General features: G+C 39.7%; 1 protein-coding gene across 1 annotated transcript in view; it reads left to right on the top strand.

The window, feature by feature from the left end:
• The window catches only part of ACMSD (aminocarboxymuconate semialdehyde decarboxylase), a 93,805-nt gene that overhangs the window by 33,446 nt on the left and 51,035 nt on the right, over positions 1-9,324 (top strand). The window lies entirely within an intron of this gene.

Genomic DNA, 9,324 nt, shown 5'->3' with positions numbered 1-9,324 from the left:
CAAATACTGCATGGTGCCACTGTTGTAGAATGGGTCTGACATCAGGGTGGGGTATGACAGAAAAAAACTGGATAAATTATGTATGTTGAAACAGATGAGGGAAAGAACAGATTAGAAGTGATATATGATTGAGTATTATGGTTAGCACAGGAGTCCGGAATTAGGGTTGCATAGAGAAGTGTACTAGGGGTGGGGGGTGGGGGGGAAGGGACGTGGGAATTATGTACTAATGAAGGAAATTTTTTCTTTTTTTTTTTCTCTCTTCGGAGGGGGAAGCGAGCTGGTGGGGAGGGGTGGGAAGGGAGAGGATTGCGGCAATGAATGAATGGAAATCCAAAACCTCTGTAAAAAAAAATAATAAAAAATTATTAAAAAAATATACCAAATTCATTTATTTTCAGAAGCTCAAATTGATTTAGAAATTAAAAAAATATATTATACAACTGGTTTCTCAACATCTGTTCTTGAATGTTACAACACTATCTTAAAATTATCATACCCAAAGTTGACTTCAATTTCTTATTCAACCCCAAACCCCCATCAAACATCAAATCTTGCTGCTAATCTATATTCTACCTCTTCCTTTAAACCACCTGCTTCTTACCATCTACTCTATGATTGTTCTAATCCAAGACACCTTCATCATTTGCTCTGTTGCAACAACTTTATAAATAGTTTCCTAACAGCACAGGAGAGGAAGAACCTCGGTGAGATGGATTGATTCAGTGACTGGGGTAATGAAAGTAGGCGTGTCAGAGATGGTGAGATTGGCACAGGATAGGGCAGAGTTTAGGGCTGTTGTACATAAGGTTCACTATGAGTCACAGACAACCCTACAGCACATAACAACAACAACAGCAACAATGTGTTTTATTATTTCCTTGCAATCCATTTTTCATGTTACTTCCGGTGTAATATTTTAAAACACTTAAATTATAAGTATACTTTCTATCTTAAAATGCTTTTATCAATTTGCAAAAAAAGTCTTTAGCTGTAGGTTACCACATGATCTACCTGACCTTCTTTCTTAAACTTGTGCCTCTGATTTTTCTTTTTTTATTCTTCATTGTTGCACATTTTCTTCCCTCCTTCCCACACCTCCCCATCTCACCCCACAATGCACCCCTTATTCCAGATTGTTCTCATACATATCATGCATAATCATATATTCCTTTCAGATAGTCTCCCCCTCATCTGTTCTGAATCACTATTCATTCATTATCCATCCACTCTTTCCCCATTCTCTTCACACCCTCCTCATATCTGTCCTATTTTATAAAATCAGTGTTATGTAGTATTCATCTTTATGTGACTGATATATTTTACTTAGCATAATGTCCTCAAGACTTCCCCATGTTGTGTAATTTTTTTTTAGTTCATTGTTTTTCAATACATTTTGTGGATTTGCCGTAGTTTTTCTATCCATTCATTTATCGCTGGGCACTTGGTTTGCTTTCATTTCTTTGCTCTTGTGAATAATGAAGCAATAAATACACATTTGCATACATCTTTTTTAGTTGTGGCTCTAGTTTCTTTAGGGTATATTCTCAGTAGTGGAATTGCTGGGTCAAATGGTATTTCCGTTTCCAACTTTTTGAGAAAGCATCAGACTGCCTTCCATAGTGGTTGTACCATTATACATTCACACTAACAGTAAGAGTTCCAATCTCCACAATGTCACCAACATTTGTTGTTTGCTGCATTGTTGAATTTTGCTATATTGTTGCTGGGGTGAGACAATATTTAACAGTTGTTTTTATTTACATCTTGATAGCTAGAGATTTTGAATATTTTTTTATTCATGTGTTTGTCATCTGAATGTCCTCTTTGGTGAAGTATGAGTTTGTGATTGGAGTGTGATTTGGGATTGTGATTTTGTGAAGACCCATTTTATGATTGATTGTTCATCTTTTTTTGTTGAGGTGCTGGAGTAGTCTATAAATTTTAAATGTAAGTCCCTTATCAGAAATGTTATTGCTAAATATTTTTACAAATCTCTGGTTTTCCTTCTTACCCTGTTGAAACATAGGAATACACATAGGGATTTGATTCTTAGAATTTCCCATTCATCTATTCTATTCTTTCCTGGTTGTTGATGCCAAATTAATTTTTCAAGGAGATCTAAAGAGAAATTGTCAAGTTATTTGGTACAATGACTCTGTATACTCCTTCCACCTGCTTTTAATGCTTCTTGAACCATTCAATATTCTGCCCATAACATCCTTTAGCATTGAAACTCATGGCTTGAATTTACTCTTTAGTTATTTCAGCTTAAGAAATGATGAGCGAGTTCACACCTTTTGATTTTCCCACTCCAGCTCCTTGTACATTTCATTATAATATTTTGCCTTGTCTTCCTGCAGAGCCCTTTAAAATCTTCTATTCAGCTCCTTAACTTCTTGATTTTTTTTCCCTTTGCTTTGGCTTCACGACACTGTAGTGCAATATTCAGAGTCTCTTCTGACATCCATTTTGGTCTTTTCTTCTTCTTCCTTCTTATTAATGACTTTTTGCATTCTTTATGAATGATATTCTTGATATCTTCCCACAGATTATCTGGTCTTCAAACTGTTGTTATTGTTGTTGTTGTTCTTGTTCTTGTTCTTGTTAAATACCGTTGAGTCATAGACAATTCATAGTGACCCTATGAACAAAGACCTGAACACTTGTATAACTTTCATTGTTTCTCCACATTTGTAGAGTTTCCAGAGGCAAGCTATTTCGGAAGGGGATGCTACACCTTCTTCCATGCTTGATTTAATCGAGAAGCTCCACCAAACACTGTCCACCATGGGTAACCATTATTGCATGTGACACATCACTGTACCTCTGTGCAACAAATGGACAGACCAGTGCTATAGCACTTAGAAGAATGTTTGACCAAAAAAAACAATTAAAACCAGGCCTGAGGGTCACAGATTAAAATCACCCACCTTTGGCTTGGTAGCATATCCACTAGGCCAACAGAGCCCTCTCTATGTTGTTGTTAAATGCTGTCAAGTTGTAGATGACTCATACAATGATAATAACAAAACAGTATTGTTCTGGTACAATGACAGACACATAGACCAATGCAACAGAATCGAGAACCCAGAAATGGGTCTATATATCTATGGTCAATTGATATTCAATAAGGAAATAAAACCTATCAAATGAAGAAACTGCCCTCTTCAACAAATGGTGCTGGCAAAACTGGACTGGAATAGAGCAAGGAGACACTACATGGTTCAAAATCAAGTAAGAGGTCCATCAGGGATGTATTCTGTCTCTTTTCAGTCTGTATGCAGAACAGATCATCCGAGACGCTGGGCTGTATGAGGAGGAATGTGGCATCAGGATTGGTGGAACAGTCATCAACAACCTGCGTTATGTAGATGACACAACCCTGCTTGCTGAAACTGAGGAGGACCTGAAGCACTTGCTGCAGAAGGTCAAGGACTGCAGCATCCTACATGGATTGAAGCTCAACATCAAGAAAACAAAGATTCTAATCACTGGGCCAATTGGCAGCATCAGTATGGATGGTGAAGAGATTGAGATAGTTAACAGTTTTAGTTTACTCAGGTCCCCAGTCAACACTCTTGGTAATAGCAGCCAGGAAATCAAGAGACAAGTTGCATTGGAAAAGTCAGCTGTGAGGGACCTCTCAAGAGTACTGAAGAGCAACAACATCAGGCTGGAGACTAAGGTGCACTTAATCTGGGCTATAGTATTCGCAATTACGTGTTATGCATCAGAGAGTTGGACAGTGAATAGGGATGATAGAAGGAGAATTGATGCCTTTGAGCTATGGTGCTGGAGAAGAGTGTTGAATATACATACCGTGGACTGCTAGGAGAACAAACAGTTTTGTAACAGTTTTGAATGCTCGTTGGAGTCAAGGATTCTGAAGCTTGGTCTGACATACTTTGGGCATGTTGCAAGGAGGCACTGGTCCTTGGGGAGGGACATCGTATTTGGCAGAGTGGAGGAGCGGCATAGGAGAGGAAAACCTTCGATGAGATGGATCAATTCTGTGACTGGAGTGGTGAGAGTGAGTGCATTTGGGATGGCTAGGTTGGCACAGGATAGAACCGTGTTTAGGGCTCTTGTACACAGGGTCACTATGAGTCGTAAGCAACTTGATGGCACATAACAACAACAACAACCTGTGGAAAGCTTAAACAGGATCCACATTTCACACTATACACAAAAATCAACTCAAGGTGGATGAGAGACCTGGGAATAAAGCCCAAAACCATAAAGGTCATAAGAGGCACACTGGAACCAAGCTTAGAATTTTATTCGTCTTTTCATTTCCTGGCTGCTGGTACCTCAGTTTTGGCAAACAAGATTGTGCCATCTGCACAACGCAGGTTGTTGATAAGTCTTTCTCCAACCCTGATGCTGCATTCCTCCTTATAGAGCCCAGCCTCCCATATGATCTGTTCCATCTATAGATTGAAAAGGTATGGCGTAGGACATATCATTGGGGTTCAAAACCCTTCCCGGTTTTAAACCTTCCTTGCCAAAACTGAGAAAAACCTGAGAAATTTGCTGCAGAATATCAAGGACTGCAGGCTTCAATATGGATTGAAGGTCAACATCAAGAAAACAAAGATTCTCACCACTGGAGTCATTAAGAGCATCATGATAGATGGTGATGAGATTGAGATTGGTAAGAGCTTCAGCTTGCATGGCTCCACAATCAACACTCTTGGTACCAGCTTTCAAAATATCAAAAGACAAATTGCATTGGGAAAATCTGCCATCAGGGATCTTGCCAGAGTACTGAAGAGCAACGATGTCAGTCTAGAGACTAAGGTGTGCCTGATGTAGGCCATGGTCTTTGCAATTACTTGCTATGCGTCAGAAAGCTGGACAATGACTAAGGATAACAGAAGAACTTTCAAAAGAAGAAGTCTTTCAGCTGTGGTGCTGGAGAAGAATATTGAATATACCATGGACTGCTAAGAAAACCAACAGGTTTGTCCTGGATAAGGTGAAGCCAGGCTGCTCCTCAGAGGCAAGGATTCTGAAGCTTCATCTGGCATACTTTGGACATGTTACAAGGAGGCACCAGTCCTTAGAGGGGGATGTCAGGCTTGGAAGGGTGGAAGGACAGCTCAGGAGAGGAAGACCTTCTATGAGGTGGATTGATTCAGTGACTGGGTCATGGGGGTAGATGTGTCAGAGACAATGAGGTTACTTCATGACAGAGCAGGTTTCAGAGCTGTTATACATAGGGTCTGTATGAGACGCAAACGACTCGATGGCATATAACAACAACAAAAATACATGGGAATGATTGTATCAAATGCAGATTGAATGCAGAATAGTGTGAAACACAATATATATGAACTTTGTAAACAAACCAATATAAAATAAAAATGGGGAAGGGAGGAGGTTGGTCAAAAAAGATAGTGTGATATGGAGAGAGATGATTCTTTTCAACCAAAGTAATCTCCACAGGAGCCGACAGTTGAGGGCAGTACTTCCAAAATTAGAAGACTAAAGGAGAGTCTGAGTGCATCACACCATCCCCCAGGAAGGATCTTAGTCATCATTTACTCCAAGCCTTTATTGTACAGATGCTAAAGCTGCAGAACATATAGAGTTAGTTCACACTAATACTATCAGATCTTCTGGCACACATTGTAACATCATGTTGTTCAGGCTTTAAAACACCACCACCACCACCACCACCATAGTTGTATTTTAAACTAGTTATCTGCATGCTTATGGGGTAGTTCTTGAAATAAAAATTGTTTTAGTCTTCTCTGAAAATTTAGGAAAAAATAAGGTTGACTTCTAGATTCACTAAATTAGAAAAACTTACCCCAGTTTCTTGGTTCTCTGCTGTGTTTAAGAACTTGGTGGAAATTAAAAGTTAAAGTCAGAAACAGACTCTAGAAGGCCTCCCACCCACCCACACCCAGCAGCAAGTACTGACCTCTGGAGGCACTTTTTAAAAAATTATTTTTATTGTGATTTGAATGAAAGTTTACAAAGAAATTGATATTTCATTCATTCATTTATACACATTTTGTTTTCTAATAGAGTACCCAAAAATATAATCACGCTTTTACACTTCTCTTCCTATAATTTCTCTCTCCATCAATCCTTCATCCTGCCTTTAGGAATGCATCCTTGAGTAGATGCTGTTCTTTTGACCTTGTGTGGTTGGCTATTCTAAGGGATGCGTGCCTCCCTAGTGTTATTGTTCACCTTATCGATCTGTCTATTGTTCGGCTGAGCCACAAAGGTGAGCTCTGATCCAGGTTTGAAGGGAGACTGAGGGCCCTAGTCTTTGAGTTTCTGACCTCTGTTGGGTCAATAAGCTTGATCTTTTCGTATGCTTTTTCGTTTTATTCCACATTTCCTTCCCTTGTTCAGAATCCAGAATCTTCTGCTGTGATACTTTCAAAGTGAGGCATTTTTGTAGTACTGCAGGCAGACCAATTTCAGAATATAAAGTGAAAGGGATTCAGAGTTTATTTCTTCAAATGACTGTCAGGTCTCAACATTCTGACTGAAAAACCAGGGAGAATCAGGGACGTATTAAAGGGAGAGAGCTGTTCTGTGGCAATGTTTACTTGGAAGTTATTTCCACTGACAGATGTCATTCGTCTTCCTTACCATGAATCCCAAATGAAAGATGTGGAGAGAGTTTAATGAGAGATGTGCTTCTCCTGCCATGTAATGAGATCAGGTTTTGGGAAAGAAAGAAAAACTAATTATAAGTTATTTAGAAAACTATAATAGTTAACTTTTGCCTACTGGATGACACCAATTATCAAACGACATCCTGATGCAGTATAAAGTAGCTTTAAAAACCGGGTTCTTGTCCCTGTTTCTGGGCCTCTGAACATATGGTGCTAGACAAACCAATGCACCACATAGACTCATTGGTAAAATGCAAGGGTTAAACAGGTACTCATATCAGTGCTAACAAATTCTTCTTTGTATTATCTCAAAGTACACTCATTGACCTCCCAGACATACTCAATTTCCCCCTGGATTTTTTATAATATATAGTAAAATATAGTCACCATTTATTGAGCATGCTTTTCTGGCTTATTATAGTAATAAGTTCTTTACACGCCTTCTATTAATGGATCTCCTGTATCACTTTTAGTTGTAGGCAACTGAATCCACTTTGGATTGATAGAAAAGAAACTTACAGACTTGCTGGAGGAGCCAAAGTTCAACCCTTACAGGCTGTGCTAATGTTAATAATGCCCAAATCATAGGTTTGACATTTGATGGGAGTCGAGCAGCAGATGTGTGGGCACTGCCACTTCTGGTCATGGCTGTAACATTCACACTGATGCTGTTGAGGTTGGAGATCATAAACTGTCACCTCTATTTCAGTCAAGTCTGACACCTCAGGCAGCACTCCTGCAGGCGGCTTCTGTGTGGTCCCTGCTTCCTCACTCACACAGCTCACTTCTGAATCTGTCACTCCTGAATATGTCTGACTTGCAGTGCCAGAGCACGTGCCAGTGTCCTTGCTACAGGGGAAGCTGCTCTCGTACTTTGGATTCTACCTCAGAAAGGAGGACTCTTAATGGGAGAATTTCTTGCCACAGAGAAAGATTATTTTAAGAATGTTGGATGGTCCCAAGCATAACAAGTATAATGATCCACATTTTACAGGAAGAACCAAGGCTAAAACTTAGAGGGTCTACAACTTTATTCAATCTTAATGCTAGTGGGTTATTTAACAGGATCTGCCCAGATCTGTCAGAATGTAAAGACCATGCCCTTCAACTCCCCACTAGAGAGTATTTTATAACACCCGAGCTTTCTTATTAAGAAATAAGAGAAAAATAAAAGCTCTGACTTGACAAATCGACATTTGTTTCCTATTACTCTTTCATTATCCTTATTCTTGCTTTCTTCACCAAATAGATTGACATGTGTCCCTAGGTCTTCATAAATTATAGCCTATTTATAGGATATAGGATCATGGGTTATTTTGATATATCGGGGGGGCAGGGTATTTCACTGCCAATGCAAAGTCACTTGCTTCAAATCCACCAATTGCTCCAAGGGTGAAAGATGGGCCATCTTCTCTCATGTGATTTACAGTTTCGAATATCTGCTGGAGGGTCAGTTATGAGTTATGAGCATAGGAAGTGACTGAAAAGACCATGGCCTGAGTAATGCGCAGCTCTGTCCTCAAACTGACATCATTACTCCTCAATAATTTGGAGAGGCCCCTAACTACAGACTTTCCCAGTAAATACTTCTCCTGATTTCCTGACTGCTTGTACCAAGGGTGTTACTTGTGTAAGTAAGATGAAGTTGTTGACAGTCTCAATCTTTTCTCCATCTATCATAATGTTGTCTATTGAACCCAGTGGTTAGGATTTTTGTTTTGTTGATGTTAAGATATAATCCATTTTTAAGGCTCTAGTCTTTGATCTTTTGCAACAAAACCTTCAAATCCTCATCACTTTCAGCAAGCAAGGTTGTGTCATCCGTATAATGTAGGTTGTGGATGAATCTTCTTCCAGTCATGATGCCACATTCCTCTTCATGAAGTCCAGCTTCTTGATTGAGTTGCCCAATATATGGAGAAAGTTTATAACCCTGACACACAACCATGAAGTGTTTTCTTGCTCTGTTTAGACAATGACTTCTTGGTCCAGGTACTCCCTCAAGGTGACTGTTGTGTTGTTGTATGCTGTCAAGTTGGAACCAACCAATAGATGACCCTCAAGTAGTTTTTCAGAGGTGGTAAATCACACAGGAAGAGATTGTTCATGCTTCTCCCAAGTAGCAACTAGTGGATTCAAACCATGTGCCTTTGGTATTGCAGTGCAACTTCTTACCACTGGCCCACCAGAGCTCTCAGCAAGGTGTCTCTTTGCTTTTGTTTGTTGTATGCCACTGAGTTGGAGTCAACACATAGCTGACTCTCCAGCAGATTTTCAGAGGCAGTAAATCATAGAGGAAGAGATTGCCCATTCTTCTCCAGCAGAGCAGTTGGTGTATTAGAACTGTGTGCCTTTGGAACTGCAGCACAGTTTCTCACCACTAAGCCACCAGAGCTCCCTAAGGTGTCAGCCTTGACCAGGAAGCCCATAATAAGAACCTTGCTCACTCTGTTCCTAGCCTCTCACGTCCGAGAACATATATCTTCCAGGCTAGTCAACAGAAAGGCATGAGGAAGAGAAAATTGAGTCAGTCAAACCTCCTAGAGAATTAAGTAAAAACTTGTGAAAATAAAGAAACATATTCCCATACCCTAAAGAGACCATAAATGACATCCAAGTAGATATATGTATACCCATGTTTATCGCGGCTTTGTTTACAATAGCAAGGAGTTGGAAACAA

Source organism: Elephantulus edwardii, unplaced genomic scaffold, assembly GCF_000299155.1.
Source record: "Elephantulus edwardii isolate Elephantulus edwardi_28Jun2011 unplaced genomic scaffold, EleEdw1.0 scaffold00010, whole genome shotgun sequence".
NCBI classification, from domain to species: Eukaryota; Metazoa; Chordata; class Mammalia; order Macroscelidea; family Macroscelididae; genus Elephantulus; species Elephantulus edwardii.
This window is presented reverse-complemented; position numbering and strand designations above follow the sequence as displayed.